Source organism: Protopterus annectens, chromosome 9.part0 (genome assembly GCF_019279795.1).
Source record: "Protopterus annectens isolate FY-2018-M chromosome 9.part0, PAN1.0, whole genome shotgun sequence".
Lineage (NCBI taxonomy): Eukaryota > Metazoa > Chordata > Ceratodontiformes > Protopteridae > Protopterus > Protopterus annectens.
Genome location: NC_056743.1, coordinates 420763488 through 420790419, shown reverse-complemented (window position 1 = coordinate 420790419; position 26932 = coordinate 420763488). Strand labels below are relative to the sequence as shown.

Genomic DNA, 26932 nt, shown 5'->3' with positions numbered 1-26932 from the left:
CAAATGTGTAAATGCCAAACAGTAAGCTTTACATAAAAATACTGTCTGCAGTTAGAGTTTCATTGCACTACAGGCCAAGATGTGTTCAGTCAGCATAGCTACCTGTACTCTTGAGCAGTGAATGATATGCTTATGTCTGCAAAATGCTAGTTGTAGATTACTGATTCACAGATTTGTGGTGTCTAGCACGCCTGTTTCAAACAAAAGTGTGAATTCACAATGCAAAATAAGAACCCAAAGTAGGAACAGTTCCACAGCTCACAATAATCCATACCAGCAAAGTTGCCAAAGAATGTAAGATCCAAAAAGTAAAAATTTAAATAAATTCTCAACACTGGTTCTTCTTGCAAGTTTTGAAATCTCATACAAAGGATTTATGTATATACATATCCAATTCTAATTATAAAGATGAACCTAAGCATGTTTCATTTAATTTATGAAACTATATACAAGAATAAAAATAATAACTTAATTTCAAAACTTTATAAAATATTTATTGAATACAAAGCAAATTTGAATTTAAAATTTTGGAATCACATCGCTTTAGGTAATGTTTCTCATTTTACTTCTCATAATAAAATGTAAACTTCTTAAAGATAAAAATACTTCTTGGTCTCAGTTCTGGCATATCTCCACATGGAAGTTTTGTACAGAGCTTATTTTAACCCCAAACAGAATTGTTAAAATAAATGGAAACATTTCTGTATTGTGTTAGAGGTACAAGTATGTAAAGCCTACTGGAATCATATATTTTTGTGTCCCTTTTAATCTCATTTTGGTTTCAAATAGAAGAATTTTTACAAGCTCTGTTTTCTGATAATTTTCTTTAACAAAATTTTTAATTTTATTTAATGCAAATGATAAAATAGATTCAATTAATGTTAACTATTATCTTCTATGGTCAATTCTAGCAGTAGCTAGGAAAAACATTACTAAGAAATGGAAACTTTCTTCTCCTCCACTGTTTGAGGACTTTCTTCTCTTCTTAAAGGAAGCAGCACTCAAGAGAATCCAAAGTCAAAGAATTAAAAATGCATCTTAATTTATTCACCAATAATCCTTGGATTAAAATAATTTCTCTCACTGATTCATACTTGAAGATTTATGTTAATAATGACTGTTTTTGTCTATGAAAAATGAGAAAAAGTTTGGAGCATTATTTTCATTATTCTATTCTCAGGCCATTGTAAATATTGTACATAGTTCTTGCTAAATTTTATAGGATTTATTATTATGTATGATTCTATTATTTCATATCTGGTTTTCTTGTTGTTTATTTATTGAAAATAAAAAAAAATATGTAAAAGGTAAAATACTTCATTTACAAACAAAATCGGACCACAAACTAAATAATCCAGAATTGAAGACGCCAGCCACAGTTCACACTGAACACAAACTGATTTATTATATAAAAACCCATCAAGGCTTCTTCTGAAGAAGTCCCCATAGGAGGAATAAAAGTGTTTAACTGTGTATTTTGATGCATTTTTATATAATAAATCAATTCATGTTCAGTGTGAACTGTGGTTGGCGTCCTCACTTCAAAATAATTTATTGTAAAACAACAACAAAAAAACCCACAGTAAAACCTGAGCTCTTTCTTCCCAAATTCAAAAGGGACTTCATCAGAGTAAAGACTGGAACAAACCTCCTAAACTTAAATACAAAAGCCCGGGAAAAGGTAACCAAAGGGTATTTGAATTTAAAGGTACAGTAACATCAAATCAAACATCTCTTTGCAAACATTAAAAATCACATAAACTTGCAAAGTTATCTAAAATATTTATCAAAATTACATAAATAACACATTGAAAAAAAACACAGAAGTCATCCAAGCAATTGTATTAAGGTGCATCTTCATAAACCTGTCACACAACAGGGAAACAAGAAAAACAGGTAGCATAGCCTTGCCTCTTATTGAACAAAAGCACATTACATTCAGTACAGACAATTTATTTAAAAATATATATATCTTTAGCTAAAAGCTTTAAGTTTTAAGAAAGAGGCAAGGGGTATACCCTCATTTAGACCATGGGTTCTGGTGGCATTGGTTCTAATCTGCCCCTCGGACTCTTTGCATTCCAACTTAATTTTCCGAAGTCCATCCCTGGGGTCTAAATCAAGGACATCAATTACAAAAAACTTCAAGACATGGTCATTGTACTTTTGGATGTGTTTAAAAAAGCTATTTCTATGGTCTTGTTTTTATTATCCCATAGGTGTTCATAAATTCAATCTTTTAAAGCCCTTCTGGTTTTACCAGTATAGAAAAAGGAACATTGGGGATACAGTGTTATATAAACTATCCCTTCCATTTTGCAATTACATTTCTTAGGGCAGAAAATTGTTCCACAATGTACTACCTTTATCTTTTCAACATCCTTGATGTGAGAACAGTAGGAACAACAGCCACACTTAGACATATACTGGGAACTTTTGTTGTTTTTATTAAATACAGTTTGCCTTTCTAGATGGTTCTTCAAGTTCCAATCCTTTCTGAAGGTAACTAGTGGTTCAGTCCCCAACTTTTCTGTGTTTAAACCACCTAGTGAGAGAATTACCCAGTAGTTCTATAGTATTAACTAGACATCTCTAGCTGGGTTCTTATCATGTTGTCGAACTTTTAAAAGTTCGAACGTCATATGGTCGACACCATATGATCGAACTTTTAATTTCCCTTAAGAACACACAGAGATCACAGTCAGTCCGGGGCTGGTCGCTCCCTTGCTCCCCAGGTCCCCAATAAGACTCCCCACTGGCACAGCTATAGGGTCCAGATCTCAGCCTAGTGGGCAAGCTAAAACCTCCAGCACTCTCTCTGTCCAACCAGTGCTTTGTGTCCCTGCCCAAGTAGCACACACACACACACACACACACACACACACACACACACACACACACACACACACACACACACACACACACACACACACACACACTCCTGCCTTGCCTACCTTTTGGCACTGGCTCACAGGTCCTGCAGTACCCTTTTACATCTCTGGAAATTTCAGGCCAATAGAAGTTCTGCATAATATGCCTCTTTATACGTTTTATGCCCATATGACCTGCAAAGGGAATATCATGGGCTGTGGCTAAAAGCACCAGATGGTAGGCTCTAGGCACTACCAACTGCTGTACTCTCTCACCTTCTAGCCCTCCCCTCAGGGGTCCACTCTCTGTACAGTAACCCTTTGTCCCAGTATACAGATTCTCCCTTTCCTTGAGAATCAGGTACCTCCCTAGCTACCTGCCTCAGGCCTTGCAATATAGGGTCTGAGAGCTGAGCCTGTCTCAACTCTCTCCTTGTAACCCTTCCCAGCTCCCCTTCCACAGGAAATCTGGCATCCACTGACAGTGGTGCCTCACTGTCAGCCTGGGTACTACTACTCACCTCTACCTTTGCAGTCGCTCTGTCCAAAGTACCATCAGTACCCACAAGCAGCTGTGGCTCACCTTCAGTCTCACTGCTACAGGGTAGCTCCCTCCCTGAAGTAACCACCTCACCAGTCCTGGCTGCAAGTATGCAGTCTGTCTGGGTCTCCCCCAGGCTACCAGACCCACATGCTTGTTTCCTAGCCTGACTGCATGTAACTGCATAAACACATGGTACTGCCTCATCCAAATCCTTCCCTATCAGGACATCTGCAGGATGGTAGTTTGGTACCCTTATTGTCTCAAGACAACCTACTAATGGCATTTTGTCATTCCCACTTACTGTCTCCCTCACCTTTTGTTCCCCACCTTGCCTTCGTGGACACCTGTATGCTACATGGCCCCACTGGTTGCATTCAAAACATTTAACCCTAGCTCCTGGACGTGTACCTGGACTAGTGGCTTCCCCTGCTACTAGCAGAGTCTGTTGAGGCAGTCTGTGCTGCCCACCATGGGTTCCTTTAGACCCATGAGCAGTACTGGGGGGTCCCTTTCTTGTGCAGGGCTCCCTGCTTGCCAGGTATAGGTCTCTCTTCTTCTCCAACTCATCTGAAGTAGCACATTGTCTATCAGCTAACCCGATCCTCATGTCCTTAGGCAAAGTGCTAAGGGCTTGTTCCCTCACCAAAAGGTCTGCCAGCCCTTCAAAAGTGGTGACCTGACATCCACTCACCCACCTATGGAAATAAGTGCTCAGTTCAGCAACATATTCACACACACTTTCATCTGCCTTGAGTTTATTGCTCACAAAACTTTTTCCTATACGTTTCATGTGTTAGCTTAAACAATTCTAACAAGTGATTTTTAACAGCAGTATAATCAAAACATGCAACATCAGACATTTTTGACAAAACAGTTACAGCTTTACCATGGAGTAAGGGGGTCAGGAACTGTACACAGAGCCTTTAGTCAACACCATACTGTTTGCATACCCTCTCAAACATATGAATGAAACTATCAAAATTATCCCCCTCTTTAAACTGCGGAAGAAATTTACTGACCTTTTGTGCTTCTGGGGTCCAGTTACTCCCTTCCCCATTACCTCCATGACTCTGGTGAAGAGTCAGCATTTCCCTCTAATGCTTCCTCTGCCACTCCTTTCCTCGGCTTCCAGGCGTACCATTTTCTCATTCTCCTCAGCCTGTACACTCCTCAGTCTCTCAGCTGCTTCTATCTCCAAATGCCTGGCCTCCAACTTAAGTCTCTTTAACCCCAGCTGGATTTTTAAGTCCTCTGCAGAAATGTTGAGCTATCCATTCTCCGATGGTATTATATCTCCACTGCCAGTCTGATTGTCCTCCTGGTTGTTCTTTTCTGATGCAGCTGTAACCAAGGCTGTAATCAAGTCTGCCTTAGTCAGGTTTCCATGCACCAGTCCCCTAGCCTGGCACATCTCCACCAGCTGGCTCCTTGTCAGCTTTCCATACTCCTCTGCTGACATGCTGCCTGCTCACCCTGACTAACTAAGCTAACAAAAGAAATAAAACAATTGTGATCTGAACTCTTGAGTATTCACTGCGTGGCTGATTTAGAGTACAAAACACCTTCAGAGCTCACTGTACACAAGCTAAAGGAATTCACTCTACCCACACCACTACAAGCCAATTAGTATTTGCCAACCAATTAATATGTGGTGTGGATATCTCACCACTGCCAAACAATTAATATGTGATGCCCGTGCCCTGGCCAAGCAATCAAGGAGCCTCAATCCTTACCACTACCACCAGTGAGGGGTGTCTCATATAGGAGGAAAGGATAGAAATACACACAGTAAAGTACAATTTCCCTTAAGAACACACAGAGATCACAGTCAGTCCGGGGATGGTCACTCCCTTGCTCTCCAGGTCCCCTATAAGACTCCCCACTTGCACAGCTATAGGGTCCAGATCTCAGCCTAGTGGGCAAGCTAAAACCTCCAGCACCTTCTGTCCAACCAGTGCTTCATGTCCCTGCCCAAGTAGCTGACACACACACACACACACACACACACACACACACACACACACACACACACACACACACACACACACACACACACACTTTGAGAAGAGTTTATACAACCACACAGACACTCCTGGGGAAGGCTAGCACAGGCTCTCCAGCTGTGCCCCTTTTTCCCAGACTATACGGTAGTACCAGCTGCCACCACCCACTAATATTTATCAGCTACTCAAAGACCCTTAAAAGGGTGTCCAATTATTACTGTGCAATATTATTATCCAATTGGTAGTATAGCCCAGGGCTAAAGCTATTGAAGTGGCTTTGTACAATTTACCAAAGGCATGCAAGTACTCTAAAGAGCTTAAATTATCTCTACAAAAACAGCCACAGTTGAAAGGGTTTAAAAATATTTAATAACAAATAGTCAAAACACACAACAATACTTTTTACTACAGAGTGCTAGTCAAGAGTTCAGAGATCCCAGAGAAATACTTAAAATAATTCAGTAGTACAGTTCTGACACCACATAAAAATACTTAGTCTAATCTTTCAAGTTTCTAGCTATTTCTAAGAGAAAACACAAGTCTAAGATAAACTTACATATAGAGCAAGACAGTGCTGGTCAGTTGGATGGTCAAGACAAAAATGCTTAATGCTCTCCGATTCTTGCCGTTTTTAAAATCACATTCCTGGTTCAAATTACATCATTCTTCAAACTTCCCTGGGTTACATTACATCATTCTTCACACTTCCCTGGGTTCCCAGGCTAAAAGAAACTACATTTACATTCTTCACCTTTGGGCAGAAACCAGAGCAATAAAGGACACTTATGCATGCAAATTCTGGCCATTAACTCTGGCCTTAAAACAATAGGCAGGATGCCCCACTCTAGACTCAGTGGTTCTGAGTCCTAACATCAAAGGGTCACAACATGCTTTACTTGGCCAGTAGAGTACACTGTTACATTTTTTTCCAGTTCCACATGTAACACTATTTTTACCATTTAAGACAACAAGCCTGTGGTTTACATTAATATTTACAGATGACAGAGTTATCTCCAAAATTCTATCTGGCTAGGTTGCCAGCCTTCACCTATCTTCACCCAATCTTCACAGCGGCAATGGAAGTTTTTCATTGTCTGCACTGTAGTGCAATCTTGGAGTTGGTATATTTAAAGAGCGGGGATGTGGGGGTGCAGGGGGGCTTGCCCTCCTGCCTAAGCTTTCAGGTAGGTTTTTTCTGGGTTTTTTTTTATTTGATTTTCGAACTTTTAAGACTTCGAACATATGGTCTCAACCATATGGTGTTCGAACTTTTAAAAGTTCAATTATCTGATATAGACCCTCTCTAGCTTCATGATCATGTGTGAGAATACATCTATGTTTAAATTTAGTGCTCGCCAAAGGTTTGTTTTTAACTACAACATTACCAACACCTGGTAAGGGAACACAAAGCCCATCCATCCTTTCTGGTTACACCTCTTGGAATATCCCTTCTAAAAATTGGGATGGGTAACCATGGTTAGTTAACATTTGCATTAAAGTTTCCCCTTCTTTTATGAAGGAGTGAATCCCAGAAACCATCCTAGCAATGTGAACCATCAAGTCCTTAACTCATGCCTTTTTCTGATATAAAGTGTGCGCCAGCTGTCAAAATGAAGAAGGGAGTTTGAGTGGATGGGTTTTCTGAATAAACCAGAGGTAAACCAATGGTTTGAATTGTCAATTCTCAGGTCCATGTTTAAACAGTTTAAAAAAGTGGGTGTTGGGGTTAATAAAGGTGAAAAATTAATCCAGCTTATTCTCACTATAATTTCAAAAGATAACTAGGTCATCGAGGTAGTGCCCATACAAATTTGAGCATTCACCAATTGGTGAGTAAAACAAATAATTGTGTTCCTAGTATGCTAGGACAGTTTTTGCAAAAATGGGGGCACATGTGGCCCCCACTGCTACACCATTTGTCTGCTTATAAATTATGCCCTCAAACCATATGAAATTATTTTTAGGAAAATGTCCATAAGAGAAGTCACTTCCTGAACAACTCTGCGTTCCAAATCAGTATGTTGACAAATACTGGTAGGACCAATCAATACCTGTGTGATGGCCTCTCTTTATCCCGGCCAATAATCAAGAAGCCTCAATCCTCACCACTGACACCGGTGAGAGAGAGTCCCTAAGAAAAGGAATGGATTTACACAGTATTTTTCAGATGCAGCTCTCCATCAAACACAATTTTCCCCCAAGAGTACACACAGAACACACTCCAGACCTGAGATTGGACTATCTGTCTCTCCAGATCCCAAACTAGACTCACTTGGGAGCATTGTGTCCCAGGTCCCATAAGGTACTTGGTGACACACACAGACAGTAATCCAGCTTTTGACAATCATGTGTCTACATTACGGAGGAAATCATTCTACATTGTGCAACTTATAAACAAAGGTATGGCATGCAGGTCCAAGGAGGTCATTGTTCAATTGTATTCAGCATTCATTAGTCCTATCATTGAGTACAATGCCCCTTTTGGTATGTACCTAATCAGGCACATCCAGCAATTAGAACATTCACAGATGTTCCTCACTAAGAGAATACAGGGCATAAGTAAACTGTCCTGTGCAGACCACCTCACAGCCCTATCCCTGTATTCTGTCTCTTACAGGCTTTTGAGGGGAGATCTATGCCTGGCATAAAAGGCATTTTCATAAAACAAACAGCACCAGAGTTAGCCATTCTGAAGACTTAAACCTTGGTTGTGATATAAATAGGACTTGCTAGGGAGACAAGTATCAGACAAGTATGTATCCCAGAGACTACTCCTTCTCTGGAAGACGCTCCCTACCAGTGAAGCAGAGTTCCTCCTTAACCCAATTCAAGTTTAACTTGGGCAACTGGATGGGGAACAGGAACTTCATCCCTGGTTTGGCACCTGTCTCTAATACACACAGGCAGCTTGTAAATGATTCATCTCCCGTCCACCTGCTTGTAAAATGTTTCATCTCCCAAGTCTCTGCTTACACTTACCATGGGTACCAGAACTTGTCAGAGATTTGGGATGCATGGCTAGGTTAAAAATGGTTCTCGGGGTCATTAACCAAGTACAAAACCATGAACATATCTATGAAGCTGTAAGGGCAATATTTAAAAATTGTCCCTATTTTTGGGCCTCTGTCCCAACATTATTTTTGGATTTGTCCAGAGTTCTTGTACTAAGAGGCTGAGAGGTAGGATTCTCTTTTTAAATTGTGTTTCTGTTCAGTATCTCTAATAAATTCCAGTTTACTGTCTGTTGTACTTGTGATGTGGAACGTTCAGCTTTAAATAAATTTCCTTGCAAGCTACATTCCTGTCATGACTTCATTCATAAGAAATTTAATGCAACATTTTAGATCCATAATTTTCCTGCCTGTCTACACTACAATTAAATCAGACCGAGTACATATCTCTCAACTTCATAGAGCAAGAAATCTGGACAACGCCATAAATAAAAGTGGGACAAAGACCCAAAAATAGGGACAATTTTTAAATACTGCTCTTACAAACTTAGAAAGTTGATAGAATAAAAATGTTTGCATTAGCATGAATTTTCTGAAAGGTAAGAAGTCTGAACCTCAAATGTTTGTCATTATTTTCTAACTTCAATCTTTAATGATTTGCCACTAATTTGCCAAAAAACTACAATTTCACGAAAACGGATAAAAAATATAAGGCAAAAATCTGGACATTCTACGAAAATCTGTACAGCTGTGAGGTATGACAGAGTGTAATATTTCAAGTTATTAAAAGGTAATTATTTTCAGATGTTACCCAACATTTGCGGTTTACAATTTGTGACTGAATTTAAGACTATTGCTGCATTTCATCATTCAACCACAAGAGGGCAGAAAAGTATTTCAGAATCAGATCTTAGATAATTCAAGCTCAAGAATAACATTTTAGATTTATTACAGAATTTATAAGAGAAACACTACTTTATTTATTTATGTATTTATTTATGACATTTGATTAGCAGGAAAGTCCAACTAGGTAGGAGCCCATTTTCAGCAGAGACCCGGGGAGATGAGCTCCAAAGTATTACTAAATATTTTAAGAACAATAATTTTACAATCTTCAAGAATAATACAAAAAACATTTACAGTTTAAATAACGACACCAAATTAAACATAATATGAAAATATTGATTAAGAACAGATACAAGTTATATGACAATGATTTAATATTTAGACAAATTCTAATCAGTTTTAGAGAAATTAAATATTGCTGAAAAGTTAGTGTAATCCAAACAGGAACTACAGTATGAAGTTAGAGAAAAGAAGGCATACAGTATATGTAGAGAGAAAGCTAGGGGAGAGAAACTGATAGGAGGAAATGAGTGAAGAAGGGAAAGTAAGGAGATGTAAAGGTGTGAACAGATATTTGTTCATATTTAGGGATCTTGTTTATCCTGGTGTTGAGCAAGAACACAGCCTGCAGACTGGTTTTGAAGGATGGGAGAGTATTGACCTGATGGAAAGAGATAAGGAATTCCAGGCCTTAGCAACACGGTACAAGTACAGACAATGCCCAGCAGAGTTTGTGGACAGACCGGAGTTTTTGGTCACTGGATCATAATGACAGAGTGGGAACACAGTTGTGCAGAATGTTATTTAGTGGCTGACAAGCAGATGGATTCTGGATACTTTTATAGGTGGTAAGAATGTATGTGTATGTTAATTAATGGGGTAGTACTAAACAACTGAGATTTATCAGTGCTATACAGTGGTGGGTTCTGAAAGGGGTATAGGTTCATAGGACGTTACTAGGCGAATGTCCCTAGGGCCTTTACAAGCCTAGCCGTGTTATACCTGTGTTCCCTAACTGACCTTGATTAAATGGTCCTTATTCGAAGAATGAGTCTATGATCAGCACTGTGCTACCCCCGGGGTGAATTTACGGTCTCCCATCCAATTGTCTGGGTTACACTTGAACAGGATTATTGAGGAGCTCTGCTTCACGTGAACTGGGAGTTTATTCAAGGGGAGCAGCAATCTCTGGGAGATATCTGCCTCTCCAGGATGTTTTGTTAATGTCACAGGCTAGGGTGAGATCCCTAGAGTGAGTGACTCTTGTCCATTTGATTTGCGGATGTGCAGCATTTCCATTAGGACAGGGTCAGAAACTGCTCTGTAGGCCAGGCACAAGTCGCCTTTCAGCAACCTGTAGGATACAGAGTACAGTGACAGAACTTTCAGTCTTTCCATGTAGGTCATGTTTTGGAGACCGTGAAGTTTCTTGGGTGAGAAACCTCTGTGGTCTCTCCAGCTGTTGCAGGTGTATGGCGAGGTACATGCAAATGGGAGAATTGTACTCTATTAGTGGTCTGATAAGGGTCGAGTACATCCTTAATAACATCCATAATCTTGGATGCGGTGCCCTTACTTATGAGATGCACAACACAGAAGGTTTTCTTACCACTGTAGACAAATGGTGTTGAAGTTTAGATCTCTGTCAACCTGTGTTCTCAAATCTCACATCTCTAGGTTTGAGCTTAGGGGGGTGCTGCCAATATTGTAATTTGTAGGGACTTCGTTATTGCCAAAGGGGATAATAATGCACTTTTTTGAGTTTGGTTTTAGTCCATGCCTTTGGCACCTATCATTTGTCTGTATTACCCTCTTTTTTAATATGTTGACATCGTTTGGAGACTCAGTGATTGCACCTGGTTTGTAATGGTCAGTGAACTTGGTAAGCCACAAGCCATCTAATTTCACCTGGATTTCCGAGAAATAGATTCCAAACAGCAGAGCCCAATACAGATCCTTGTGGTACACCACTAGTAACTGGTCTACTGGTAGAGATGGGATCCCCAACTCTGACAGTATTCACTGTATTGGTGAGCCAGTTGGTCACCCATCTAGTGATGTATGGATTAATCCCCAGTGGAGATATAGAGTCTCAATGCTAACTGAGTGGGGGATTGTGTCAAAAGCCTTGGCTATGTCAAGATAGGCAGTATGTACTACTAGTTTGCCTTCATCCAGGGCTTTGTTGACATTCTTGAAGAAGTCCACCAGGTTCAATATGCATGATCTACCTTTAACAAAACCAAACTGGGTCAGATCAAGACTTTGAAGGCCACCTATATCCTTGTTGATAGGGTCCATGAGGATTATTTCCATGGCCTTGCAGATAAGGCAGTTTTGGTTTATGGGTCTATAGTTCCCAAGGTCGGTTGATGGACCCCCCCCTTTGTGCAAGGAGATTACTGCTTCTGTTCTCCACTCTGCTGGAGCAAAGCCAGTGCTCAGACTGAGGTTAAAGAATGCAAGTGGTTCCGCTAGGTCTTGTTTTAGATTTTTAGTAAGCAGCCTGGGATGTTATCTGGTCCCATAGTGGACGTATTTTTGGCCTTGTTATGGCTAGTGGGATGGGGGGTGAATTTTTCGCCAAATCTGTCAGGTTGCATGTTGGCAATTTCCTCAGGTTCCCTATGAGAGGTACCATCCACTATAAGTTCGGCACATAGTTCAACATCCCCTTTTACATTTTGTATGTAGTTAAAGAATGCTTTATGGTTATCCTTAGCTAGGGATGCTAATTAAGCTTTGTAACTAGCTTTAGAGGACTTTACAAGATATCAGATTTGCTTGTTCAAGCTGTTGAGGGTATTCTTCTGCTGAATAATGTCTCTCTTGTTCTTTGACATGAGTTTCTTCCTTTTGTTATATAACCTCTTTATACTTGAGGTCCACCAGGGTATTAGCTGCAAATTTAAGAACTTTGTTATAGCATTTTCAAGTTTTGATTTTTGTGATGCCTGAAGGTTAGTAAGGATGGAAGTGCCAAAAAGAAATGTGGGGAAGAGACAAGTAGTGGCAAGTGTAACTTTAGCTGTCTTGGTGAGAAAGTTTTTGGCTCCATAAAGCATTCCTAGCTTTGATGCGTTTTTCTTATACAATTATACAGGCATATTGACTTGAGATTATCATCCACTATCATCCCAAATAATTTGCTATGAGAAGTGACTTCAATGGCTGTATTATCATGAGAGAGGACTAATTTTTTTTTCGTGAAACAGGGATTTGGGGAAAAAGTAGGGTTTTTTTTTTTGGATTGCGAATGACTTGAGAGTTACAAAGCAATGTTTCAGTTGCTGTTAAAGCTTCCTTGGTAATTTCTGGGGGTGTGCCGTGTTGTCAGATGTGCAAATGTGTGGAGTCATCTGCATACTTTATTACAAAGGCCTGTTGCCTGGATGTGTGGAGGGTGCTGGTGAGAATGTTAAAGATGAAGGGAACAAAGAAAAAACCTTGTGGTACACCGGCGGTGACTGGTAGGTATGGAGAGAGGGGTGGAGTGCCATTTTACTGACTGATACCTATTGGATAGGTAGCTTTTGAACCATTGAGGGTGGGCTGAGAGAGTGACCTAAGGAGAACATTTGAAGTAGAACTTTGATGTGGCAAACTGTGTTGAAGGCTTTAGACAAGTCTAGAAATAAGGAGGGGACTAGTTTGCTGTTATTTCTAGCTTTACTCATAGTATCCATTTAGGTTAGAAGTGCAGTGTTAGTACTATGGGAAGGATAAAAGCCATGTTGTGTGAGGAATAGGAGTTCTACCTGCAGGAGATAGTTTAGCAATTGCTTATGAATACATTTTTCAAGTAGTTTGGGGGGGGGGTAAGATTGCTATAGGTCTAAAATTATTAATGTCTGTTGACTTTCTTCCTTTGTTTAGAGGGATAATGTGCGACTTCTTCCACAGAGAGGGAACATGGGATTCCAGGACTGACCTATTTGTATGGATTGAGACAGGCTAGGTGATGCTACTGGCTGCTCTTTTTAGGTACTCACTTGGAAGGTTATCAGCTGAAGAAGAGCACGGTTTAAGTTAGTTTCAGAGTAGTTTTATATAGGATGTGGGCACAGGACTGAAGGTAAAACTGGATGTGGTGATATGTGGCTGTTGGGCAGGGTTGGGATTAGAGGTTGAGGAATCCTTGGTTAGAGATGTTATACTGCCTACAAAATAAGAGTCGAACTGTATTGCAGTGAATTTCAAGCGGCAAGTTATCTGGAGAGGGGTTTCTGTTGAATTTTTGGTCCCGAGGTAAGCTTTCTTTAATGGATGTCCAACATTTTTTAGGGATGTGTTTAGTATTATTCTGAAAGTTATTATAGTATATTTTTTGTCTTTATTTGCTTTTTAGTACGCTTGCGAAACATTCTGAAGTTGTCAAAATATTGAGGTGTTTTATCTTTTTGTAATTCTTTCCATGCTTTCTCTCTGTCCACTATTAGCATTAAACTCTTTCTGATTAGCCATATTGCATTATTTGTTTTCAGTCTCTTCCTTCTAGGAGGTGCAAGGCTATTTAGAAAAGTTATCAATTTGTAATTGTACTGAAGTGTAATGATGGAATATAAACAATAGGATTAATTAAACCAAAACCAACTTTATTCTGTTATAAAAAAATCCCCATCTGGTAGGGTTTCATTCTGAACCCCAAATGAAGCTAAATATCATTTCTAATGGATTTTATTTTAATGTGTGGGAAACAAATACACCTCATAGTTCTCCCAATTTTCCTGACATAAACAGAATGAATTAAATAAACTTTTTGGCACATGGTAAAAAGCCTCCAGCCATCCATTATATTTTTATATTGTGTGGTATGGTTTGCCATTGTGATTCAGTAATATCTCGTCCTGCAAATTTCACACTTAATGCTCCTTCTTGCATCATTAAGTAAATGCCACCTATCGTAGCGCCACCATTTCTCTCAATTCAAAGTTAGTCCAGTTTTATTTAACATTTCTACTAAATCTTGCAGTACAAGTTCATACCAAAGCTTAACTCTTACCATAGTTACTACATCATCAGCATAATTTAAAAAATAGATATAGACACCTTATTTGGAAAATGTATTCATGCAACAAGCGTGTTGCTGGTCAGGTCTGTTTTACTGTATTCATGACCTGCCATAAAAGAACAGAACTCATGGGGCATCCTGTTTAACTCCTTTTTAAACCTTATACAGTATCCAAGCCAGCCATTAACTAACATTTTTACCCAGGAATTAAAACAGTCTCCTTTCAAGGCTGTTACAAGTTTTTTGTTTTTTTTGTTATTTTATCAGATGGAATAACTGGGTCTAATACCATCATAAGCCTTTTTAATGTCACACCAACTAATATAGTCTCTAGTTTCCCAGCTTGATCCCTTCTTCCACTTCTCTGATTAAAACCAACACGTCGAACATTTTCCTTTAATACAATATATCTTCATTTAGCATTTCTGACGATGCCTTTTCAAATCTTTGTTGGCATATAGCCATCAAAATGTGATAGTGAACATTACATGGTGTAATACGTCTCCAGCTTAAGTCACTTTTATCTCCCTTTTTTCCATTCCAGCGCATACCATTCCAGGAACAAAGCCGATTTCATGTCCTTCATTCAATTCATGTCAAAAACTGCACTCCTCCCGTCTCCCATGAGTTTATAAAAAGCATATCCTAGACCATCTATCCCTGACACAGATTGTTTTGTTTTGCCTTATTTATTTATTTATTTAATTTATTGACCGGGATAGTGCGACTGGATACATGCCCATTTGCAGCAGAGGCCTGGGGAGAAAAGCTCCAAAGATAATTACAACAGCAAACATGACAAAAATACACATTTAAAAAGCTTTACACACTCACTTGAGACATTTGAGTTATACAATCTGAAAGAATTATGATATAGCACACTTAAAACACAGATTGAATAGTAATAGTACACAAGTATTACCAAAGATTTAGTCAGATTTAGAGCAAGAACATAGCCAATGCGTTTTAAAATACTGTTTGAGACTTTTCTTAAATTGTGTTAGAGAGGTCTCCAGAGTGATGACATCAGGCAAAGAGTTCCAAGTTTTACCAACAGAAATGGCAAATAGAGAGTCACCTGCAACATTTTTGGATTTAACAGTTTGGACTACCAGTCTATTAGATGAGCAAAGTGATCTAAAATTATAGCGGGGGTAGATAATATTCTTAAGAGCAGGTATATTATCTGGTTGGTTAAGTACTTTATCAGCCATTATTAGTTGGTTGTACTTTAATAGGCTGGGCAACTCTAACCAACCAAGATAGTTTAGGTGTTTACAGTGATGTGTTCTATAAGGCATACCAGTGGCAAATCTAGCTATGTGGTTATAACAGGAACAGAGTTTATTAAAATCACTTTTGTTTACGTTGGTAAGTAGAGGGCAGGCATAGAAAAGGGTAGATGAGAACAGGCTATGGCTATTCTAGCAGGTGGGGGTAAGAAAAGGTTTAATTCTATATAATGTACCAAGCTTTTTATTGATGGTTTTAATAGTTTGGTTGACATGCTTATCAAATTTAAGATGGTTATCAACCAAGACACCTAGAAGTTTTGTGCAAACATCAGGGGAAATTGTAGCACTGTTATTTGATTTAATGGAGAAGGGTAGTATAGAAGAGCTTTGAGTGGGAGAGAAAAGTAGAAGCTTTGTTTTGTGTGGATTTAAAATTAGATGACACTCAGAAAGCCAGTTTTTGACTATGTTAAATGCATCTTGGGTTAGTGTCTGCAATACTGGTTGGGAGGTGGCAGAGCATATCAAAGTAGAGTCATCTGCATATTGAGTACAATTAGCTTTTGGGATGGCTGTATGGAGGTCATTAATGAAAATGGAGAACAAAAGAGGACCCAGAATGGATCCCTGGGGGACTCCAAGGGTGTTGGGAAGGAGGTTGGATAGTTTGTTGTGCCATAGGATGGCTTGTTGTCTATCGCAGAGATATGATTGGAACCATTGGAGGGAATGACTATCTAAGGAAATTGCTTTCAAAGTGCAAATAAGTAGTTGGTGATTAACCATATCAAAAGCCTTTGATAGATCCAAGAAAAGGTAAGAGGATAGTTTGTTAATGTTTCTGTTATAGGTAATAGCATCAGAGAAGGTAAGAAGGGCTGAGGTGGTACTATGTTGTGGTCTAAAGCCATGCTGAGATGTAGCCAGTAGGTGGTTCTGGATTAGACAGTGCAGAAGCTGCTTATGGATGCACTTTTCCATAATTTTAGCCAGTGGTGATAAGATAGCTAGAGGTCTATAATTGGAGGGTTTGGTGGAGCTACCGCCTTTATGGAGTGGTGTGACATGAGAAGTTTTCCAGATAGAGGGAACTGTAGCTTCTGATATGCTACGATTGATTAGAATGGGGATGGGATATGCTATGATATTTGCAGCTTTTTGCAGATACTCAGCAGGGAGAAGATCAGCAGATGGGGTTGTGGGTTTTAGTTTTTTGATTAGGGAACAGATAATAGATGTGGAGGCTGAAGGAGTACTGGGTACTGGGAATGGGAAGCTGTAAATTACAGGAACCAATAGGTAGTTTACTGGCTGGGCCTGAATAGTCTCAGTAAAGAAACTATCAAAGTCATTAGCAACATCCTCGGATGGCTTATCTGGGGAGGCTGAAGGAGTAGGTGTGGTGGTGTGTCCTGGGTGCAGTACTTTATTTATACCTACCCAACATTTTTTAGGGTTTGTTTCATTACTATTCTGAAGATGGAAGTAGTAGTTTTGTTTATCTAGTAAAATGGCTCTTTTAGTCTCATTCCTTAATTGCCGATATTTATTTTGAGCTTGAGGAGATTTAGTGGTACGCCACGTGGCCCACGCCTTATTTCTAAGTGAAATTATTGATATTGTTTCATTAGAGAGCTATGGCACAGTTTTTGTTTTAGTCCTAATGGAGCGGGCAGGTGCATTGGAGTCAAGTATGGCCAGCAATTTTTTATTAAAGTAAGAGACAACTTCATATAGGGCAAGTGTTTCAGGGCGACCAATTGCATGATTTAAGTTCCTCTTGAAACTTGGTAGGGTCAAAGTTATTGTTATTTCTAACTGTTGTATTGGTGGAGATGATTGGTTTTGTGTTTAATTATATAGATGAGAAGCTGATCACTGAGGTCATAGGGGAGAGTCCCAGACCTATACAATCGGGGGTGACTATTGATACGTATCCAGTCTAATATACTTTCTTTGGGATTAGATTTGTCTATCCTTGTGGGGGTGAATATTATCTGTGTAAACCCATATAGGTTAACATGGGTAGTGGGAGATTCTGAGGAAAAGATGTTCCAGTCTATATTAAAATCACCAAGTACTATGGTTTCATGAGGATAGTTACTAGCTAACCAGTGGAGGATATCTGCAAGGATTGTGACATTATTCCCTGGAGGAATATAAATACAGACAATATTTATGCTTTTGTTATTATTAATCCAAAATTTGATAGAAAGAATTTCTGCATTATTCTTCAATTCTGTTATTTCTTTTCCTAATAGGATTGCAGTATTGGAGCTAAATTACTTAACTTTCCAGTTGGATGGGAAAGAAACATTATGTTCATTGTGCATATCCATTCACTATATATTGGTCTATAACAGCTTGTACGTTAGGCTGCCCTGTGATCAGATAGCCAGTACTACTTAATACAGTATATATATATATATATATATATATATATATATATATATACACACACACACACACATAATCCTAGAGTCCACGATCCTTCCCTAAACCTAAACTCACGTCCTGCTCTCCAAAACTAAAACTTCCCTCCCAATCTCCAAAACTAAACTTCCCTCCCACTGCCTAACACTAAACTCCCATCTCACGCCTTAAATTAAAATCCCCTTCCCGCTCCTTAAAGCTAATGCTCCCTCTTAATCATTACCTAAAATTCCAGCCTGCAGTCCCATCCCACAGTTACCGTACTAACCTTGCCCAAAATGGAATACTGCATTTGGGCAAGTTGCAGCAGTTGCACTCCCCACTACTTATGAACCTTGCTGAAGCACAGTATTCACACTTAGGCAATAACTGACACACATACGAGAAACAATGAACAAAAATATATAAACTGCAAGTAGAAAAAAAAAACAGCCAAGACTAATGGTACAAGCAAACAATTTAATTAAATTCAGTAAGGGCTTTCGTGGGTACAAATGCTCCCACTTCTTCAGACTGTTTTACAAAATTAATGAAACACATTTAAATAGAATTCAACATAAACACATGATGGTCAGCTGATTAAAAGGTCCAATAAGATGTAAATAACAATTAAAAAACTTTTAAAAAGCCTTAGTCAGCTTCAACAAATAAACATTAAAGACATATAACCAAATATATAAGAAGAAAAATACATGTAAAATACATTTAAAAATACATTTAAATATATATATATATATATATATATATATATATATATATATATATATATAAGGAATATGCAACAAAGTTATTCTAATCCATACTCTAAGGATGAATAACCTCTCTTTTCAAATTCTTTAACTTTAAAATACAGGTTATACAGCATGCATCATGGTTATATGTCTTAAATGTTTATTTGTTGAAGCTGACTAAGGCTTAAGTTTTTAAATTGTTATTTAGATCTTACTGGACCTTTTAATCAGCTGACCCACATGTATTTATGTTGAATTCTATTTAAAGGTGTTTCATTAATTTTGTAAAACAGTCTGAAGAAGTGGGAGCATTTGTACCCATGAAAGCACTTACTTAATTTGATTAAATTTTTTTGCTTGTACCATTAGCCTTGGCTGTTTTTTTGTTTTCTAAACATTCGAGCTAACAGTCATTCAAGTCCCTGGCTCAAAGCTACTGATATTTGAGCACTTGGGGTTCGGGTGGCTGAAGATTGCCTTATGTATCATAAGCAGTACATTAATAATTTATTTTGCACAAGTATTCCTTTTCTATATCTAAAGACAAAGCTTTATACTTCAGTTTGAAAGTTACCAACCAGTCTGATCAAAGTATAAATGAGGTGTAGTGATGGCATAATTAAAAAGTAGCAGTCCTTCCTGTAACATGATATGTAAATCAGCACATACACCTGTCAATCATTTTAGTCACTTTCTTATTCAAGGAGTATTGTTATCACATCCATCAAGACCAAACTGTTGTATGATCCGACATAACCCCCCTATCAGCTTTTGATGGTGACTGAATCCTACAATGCTAAGAAATGGGTCATTAGTTATAGGTGCAAGAACAGAGGCATCTCATGGCAGAATGGTCAAATAAAATTTACGGAAGACTATTCACCCATTCTTTATAAGAAAGGAAAGACTTGGGAGTAATCAGGAGGCAATTTCAAGCCCATGGGTACTTCACAAATATCCTGTTCCCTGGTGTGCTGTCTGTGCCCTTCACAGGGAAGGTTTGGAGATTTACAGACAAGTTAGAGGACTGATGTTTCTTAAGGAGGGAGATACAGCAGAATGAGGGTAGTAACTTGGTGGGATGGGGGGCTTGAAAGCATAATTTCCATCAAGGAGATGGAGTGGGAGATATCAAAACCAAACAGGAGATGAGAAACACACTAAGCAGACCTCTGGGACCAGCTAAGAAACATAAAAGTGAAGATAGGAATATGATAGTCATGAAATCTTGGAAATGAAGTGGAAAAAACTCTAGAGGGTATACTTGCAGTGGTGAGACCAAAGGTTGCACTGAATTTTGAAACAGGTGGTCAAACTCTAGAGATATACACAAAACACATAACTGCCATGGATAAATCTCCCCCACTGATGCAGTCTGAACAGAGAGGTAGATAAATAGATCAAGAATGTCAGCCATTTTGCACAGAACTCTGATTCTCAGGATGAATATTGCTGGCCCAATGCTGGACTACAAAAGATTTTCCCAACTGACTCATCACATTCTGAATGTAACACAAGGGCAGACCAAAAGACGTGACTCATTCACTGGAATAAGAGTCTGCCTTCAGTTTATGCCTTACTGCTGCATCTTGGTAGAAAGAATGGACAAAAATATGCAGTAACTTGGAAAAAGAGACTGTAATTTGTTAGTCCATCAAGACAGACTGCTTCTCATGGATATATAACGTTAAACTGCATAACAGTGTAAGTGAATGATATTTAGGCAAACATGCAGTTGGTTCGATACACTGAAAAAGTGAAATCAGAGATGATTAGTTTTAATAACTAATAATAGTTTGTTAATGTATTTTAGGATTGTTTTCCCGTTGTTGTCTGAGTATAATTTTTATATATTTTTTTCACTTGTGTGCTAAGGTATGAAGATGAGACTGGAGAAGAACTTTGAACACAAACAAGATGGCTGATCACCATTCTACTGTCTATCTGGGATACGCTAGCAACAGGTAACTTACTAGTTCTGACTTGCCTTAACTATACCAATGATACATGCGGTGGGGAATAATAATGGGCATTAAGTCTATCAGATAAGCATTTAAAGTTTAGCATTATTGCTTTTAGAGGTCAAAGTAGGAAAATGAGATAGAGCCAGCAAGTCAGAGGTGATCAGCATGCTGCCTTCTTAGCAGTAAGTCCTCCAAACTCCGTTAGATCTTAGTGTAGGCAGAGATCTGTCCAATGGGAATATTCCATAGCTTAGGATCATAAGCCTGGAATCATCGTTTGAGAAAGGGGGAGGGTCCTGGGGTAACCGGTGGACTAGGTAAATCGGCTTTTGTTACCTTTGGAACATCCTAAGCAATACACAGGTTTTAGTGGGTAGCTTACAAGTTATAACATGGAAAAGTGGAAGTGTTTCCAACCCTATTGAAAAGAAAAGAGTGAGGCAGAGGCTAAAGAGGGCAAATAAACATGGTCTTTTTTGAAAGAAACAAAAGTGAAAATTAAAGACAAGAGTAAGTTAAGAGACACGATTTTTCTAATTAACTATACTAACCACATGAAAATGTGGGGCAAAAAAGGGATAACAATATTATTTCACTGCATTATTATATGGATTATAATCAAAGGGATGAAGGCTGCACTGGCTATTGCATAGGCACCCAATATATAAAATGAAAGTTTTTTTCTCTCATTTCTTTCAAAGTCTAGAGATCTAATATCTCACCAGGCTATGTTCATATGGGATGGAAGGAAACACACCTCTGGGCACTTAAAATGGCATTAGGTGAATTAAATCTGGTAGACATCTGGCGAGAAACGTGTGGGAATGAATTAGGATATTCTTTTTCCAGAAAGGAAGTAGGGCAGGAAAGTCCTTTCTCCAATGATCCTACAAGCAGTAAATAAAGATGAGATAATGGGACAGGGAATTTAGAGATGTGCTTTCTATAAATGAAAATCTCCGGAAAGATATGAATATTAGTTAAGTTAATAGAGTACTATTGCAGATAATTCAATGGTGGAAGATGAGTTAGCTCTGATATAGTGTGACTGTGTAAAAGCTGCTTTGTGAGCAAGGATCATGGCAGAGGAGGTTATCCACAAAACAGAGACAACCAACTGCACTGCATTAAGAGATTTACAAAGGGAAACAGTAACAGATAATGTCTGCCATCAGGCTACGTTATTTTAGATATATCTGGTTAAATGCCGAATAGAAACTATCTCAATTTCCCAAGTGAAAAAGTGCATAAGATAATTTTGATGGGCCAAATGGGGAGATGGTCCTAAACAGATAGCATGGCTATTCAAGGACAGGAGAAAGGAATGTCAAATAACTAATATTTTGTTAGAAGATGGAAATGTTTACTACTGGGGATGACACAAGGAGGTGGGAGTGGGCAATTCTTAAATGTCTATACAAATCTGTAGTGGCGAAAGGAGACTGGACAATGCTGAAAGACAGTTTTAGCAAGATTGCGCTAGGCGTATACCTGATGGTACAGTAAGTGTTAAGTTAGATAGTCCGACACCAAAACAAGCAGTTATAATGGCTATTAAGAACCTGAGATGGGGAAAAGTTCTGGAACCAGATGAATTTCCAATACAGTTGTATAAGTGAGGTGGAGAGCAAGTGGTCAATGTTCTGATGGATTTTTTTCAAGTGGCTATATTGCCATTTCTATGAGGCATGCTACATTAGTTATGATTTTAAAACATATGCAGGAGGAGAAAACCCCAATCTTTTACAAACTGATATCACTTTTAAATGGAGACATCAAGATTCTGGCAAAAATATTGGTGTCCAGACTGGACAATGTACTTAGTGTTATGCTGCAGCCAGGGCAAAGGGGGGTTTGTCAGGAGAAATCAAGGGGTTGATATCTGGGGGCCTTAGCCAACTTTACACCAGGTAGGGCAGGAGTTTTATTTTTTGATATGATAAAAAAAAAAAAAAAAGTGCTTTTGATATGGTAACCTGGGACTTTCTTTTTGCTGTGCTAGAAACTAGAGGATTTGGGAAGATTTAAGAGTTAGATCAAAGCCCTATACCAGGCATCAACTTTTGAAATATGAATTGATGGGAACTATACAGGGGAAGGTATATTTGATAGAGGCACTAGACAAGGTTGTCTCCTGTCCCCTGGGCTTTTTCTGTTGGTGATAGGGGATGGAGCACTCCAGATAAGAGCACTACTTTGGTCACTCTGGGAGCAGGGTCACGGGAACATCTGTTTCTGATGTATGCTGACAACTGCAAATTCATGGTGGAAGAGGTTGATGGAATCTTGTCAAGAGTTCTTCAATGTTTTTAAAGATAAATTAGGACAAGATTACATTAGTTACACTTGGAGACTTGGTAAAAGTCCATATGGAGGAATACAGGAAGCCAGGCTCCCATCATGTCTAGGCCTGTGAGTTGGCCAGAATTTAGAAGAAGGTGGTTTTCAATAAGATCAAAATCATCAAAGATAGCTTAAAAATATTTTGAGGTCATGAAAAATAGATTTCAAATCCATAAATATGAGAATTAACATTGTCCACACCATGTTTATACTTAATTAGGAACATTTCAATGGAGGCCAGTAATCCAAGGCTGCGAGATTTGCAATGTATGATAGAACACTACATACTTAATAAATCCAGGCCCAGAATCCTTTAACAAACTTATAGCACCTAGATATAGTGAGGGTGGGGGCTTCCTCAGTTATTCTTTAGTATTTAATCTGGCTAAGTTCATTAGAGGAGGTCTATGTCGTATCATCAAATGGCCACATTGTCAAACAGCATCCTGTTGACAATGCAGGTCGTCAAACCCCCTACTATCACTAATTATATATACAAACTCCGAGATTTCCTGTCAATAATGCAGGCTGCAGAACCCCCTCACCCCCACTTATTATATATACCAACTCTGTGATCCCACTACAATGGGGAAAGGGAAGATTTTCTGATCCCTACCATAACGGGATCTCAGAACAGATCAATGGTCTGCACTGTCAAACAAGATGCTGATTGAAAATATAACACAGACTCCTATTAGAGGGGAACACGAGACTAAAGAAGGCTGGCAATAGTTGTGGTTAAATGTAGATGGTGAGGCTGGCCTGATTTCTTACTGAATAGCACAATGGAAGAAGGCAGTAGAAGGTACTGGGGATTTGAAATGGAGATTAGGAATGATCTCAAGACTATGTGATGATCCTTACCTCAACAGGCTGAATATGGTAGTAGATACCAGGCTATTGGAAGAAAAGTAGAGAGTGCCTTTTTCTCAATTGCACTGCGACCTCTGAGTTGGTATATATAATTCCAGGGGATATGTGGGGGTCCCCACACATGAGGGGTGCAGGTGGCTTGCTCCACTGGAAAACAAATTGTTTCAATGTTCACTGAAGGTGGGTTCAGCAAGCTGATTTTGGTTTATTTCCTTTCGTCAAAACCACCTTTGATGGACTGACATGTATCCATCCTTTCAATAGGCACAAGATCAGTCCAACATTCCCACAAGTCCCATGGTTCATATTTACACAATAAGTTTCATATCACAAAGACAGGAGTCAGCAGATTGAGGGAAATGTGGGAGGGGTGCACCTTGGGAAAAATAGTCTAATTTCAAGGAAAAAAAAAACATGCTGGAGACATTCATCAGGATCTGCATTACAGAAAAATGGCAGAAAACCTATATGCAAGTTGGTGGTAAAACAGGAAAATGGGGACGGGATGAATTTATCTTTGATACAATGGGAAGAAGTGTGGAGTAACTGGTTTGTTGAAGTGTATTAGCCTATGGGATCGACATGTAATAGTGTCACACCTCTGGTACATGATGCCAATCAGACTTTACACAACAGGTAGAAGTGATACAAACAAGTGCTGGAGATGTGGGAGAGCAAGACCAAGAATTTTTCACATGTTCTGGGACTGTGAAAGAGCACATACTAAATGAACACAAGCTGTTATAGGCTCATAGCAGGTTATTAGGCTAGTGGCCCTAGAGCCCTTACAAGCCTAGCCATGTTAATACCAAGTTGCCCCAATTGTCCTTGGTTAGATGGACATAATTCACAGAATGAATCTTTGCTCAATACCAGCTACCTCTGTCCATGAGGGACATGGATGCCACCCAGGGGTGAATTTGTGATCTCCCATCTATTTACTATGTTGTGCTTGAATAGGGTCAGTGAGGAGCTCTGCTTTGTGTGAATTAGAAGTTTATTCCAGAGGAGCGGCAATCTCTGGGAGATTTATTTATTTATTTATTTATTTAACATTTGTTAACTGGGAAAGTCTGACTTGGAATGAAGCCAATTTTCAGCGGAGGCCTGGGGAAAAATTCTCCAGATGCATGTCTTTGTAATATTGGAGGAAACCCACATGAACACAGGGAGGACATGCAGACTCCACACAGAAGGAACTCCAGCTGATAATCAAATCGGAGAACCTCTTGTTGTGAGGCGACAAAGCTACTGCTGCACCACTGCACCATCCTTAGAGAGATATATATGTCTCTACAGCATGATCTGTTAATGTCATAAGCTAAGTTACAATCCCTAATAATAATAAAAATAATAATAATAACATTGGCCTTTGCTAAAGTAACACACTGGTAGTGAGACTTTCTTGGTTTCAACTGCAAGATGTCCCTCCTTCATGGACTAGAAAAATACAAGTTTCACTTGTGATATACTCACTGGTTAAAAACATATTAGTAAGGGAATGAAAAACGTTTGCGCATGCACCTGTGTCCGGACTACAGACCGAGATCTGCACTAGGCTTAGGAAAGTGCTAAGATATTGTTGAACCTGAATCAACGTGTTACAGAAGGATGTAAAAAAATCTTTACCTGTTTTTAATATGTATATAGATACTGGGTTTGATTATTTATGCTAAAGATGTTCTAGTACATGTATTGCAATACATTATGTCTGTATGCTTGCGTAGTTTATATCTATAGACCCCGACAGAAAGTAAGTTTCTTTGACTATAGTATGTGCCTTTAGCATTTTTCACTACTTTTAAGCCACACTACAGAAACTGTTTTGGGTGATATGTTTCTGGAGATCTACTTCATATAATCGCATTACAAGAACATTGAAATGTTAAAAATTGAGACCACAACAACGAAAACATATATCAGCGAAAGTTTAAAACACTTTATCCCAAAACATCAAACACATTAATACAACCTACAAGTAGCAAATGTATCCTTCATCACTTTTGCAGGGGGACATCCCCCACACACCCGTCAAATTAAACATACCAACTCCAAGATCGCACTACATTGAAAAAAAGAAAAACAATCTAGCAATTGATAAACAACAACAACCTTACCACTTCTAAAACTAGCATGCCTTAGTTGCAAATTTCTGTTTTAGATTAACTTAAAACTTTAAACTTACACATACCCAAACTTCTCCACACACCACCACCATCTGACGTCAACTCCGCCATAAGTTTTGCCATGATTATTATAAACACAAAGTAACAGCACATCACTAAATCACTTACCCTATCAACGTTTACTGCAAGTTCGATATTCTGCACTATGATCTTCTGAATGTTCGTAGATATGGGTTTTTGTTGTTGTAGTCTCGATGTTTAGCATTTCATGTTCTGGTAATGCAATTATATGAAGCAGATCTTTTTCTGGACATTTTCTCTGCATCATCTATTAATAAAAACATTAGAAAAATGTTATTAATGTCAATGTTTGTCATGATGAAAGATTATCATTTGGTGCACAGTAAATGTCATGTCCTATGACTGCATTATCTCCCTATTCAAAATCACTTGAGTGCTGTCAGCAGACAGTATTGATAAGCACACAGTATCATCACAAACACACTGCTTATCTTCCTGTGTGGCAGTATCAGTAACAGTACACTATCTCCAGTACATACGGTAGTATCAGTAACAGTACGTTCTATCTCCAGTACATACGGTAGTATCAGTAACAGTACGCTCTATCTCCAGTACATACGGTAGTATCAGTAACAGTACGCTCTGTCTCCAGTACATACGGTAGTAACAGTACACTCTATCTCCAGCAGCCCCCCCCCAAAGGTTTGTACATTAAGGCTGACAATTGTAGGAGTGTAGTCTTTTTCACCACACACACACAAAAAAACACATTTAAGCTGCTCTACATATCCTAGAGTCCATTTTATACCATCAAGTTTTGTAACACAAGGTGAATAAGTTGTGGGTCATGTTAATAAGTAATGGGAAAAAGGCATTTCCCATTCACCAATCCATAACATCCTGTCATCAAAAATTTTCTTAATGCTATGAAATGTTTTATATTTAGGCTAAAAATAATGCAAAATTTCTTCTTCAGAAAGA

The 26932-nt window shown here is 38.6% G+C and overlaps 1 long non-coding RNA gene across 1 annotated transcript in view; it reads right to left on the bottom strand.

The window, feature by feature from the left end:
• Positions 1–26254, bottom strand: part of LOC122811248 — a 1815945-nt gene extending 1789691 nt beyond the window's left edge. Inside the window, exon 1 of the long non-coding RNA XR_006366231.1 lies at positions 26099–26254. This is a non-coding gene — a long non-coding RNA (uncharacterized LOC122811248). The remainder of the gene's footprint in view (positions 1–26098) is intronic.
• Between the last annotated feature and the right edge of the window lie 678 nt (positions 26255–26932).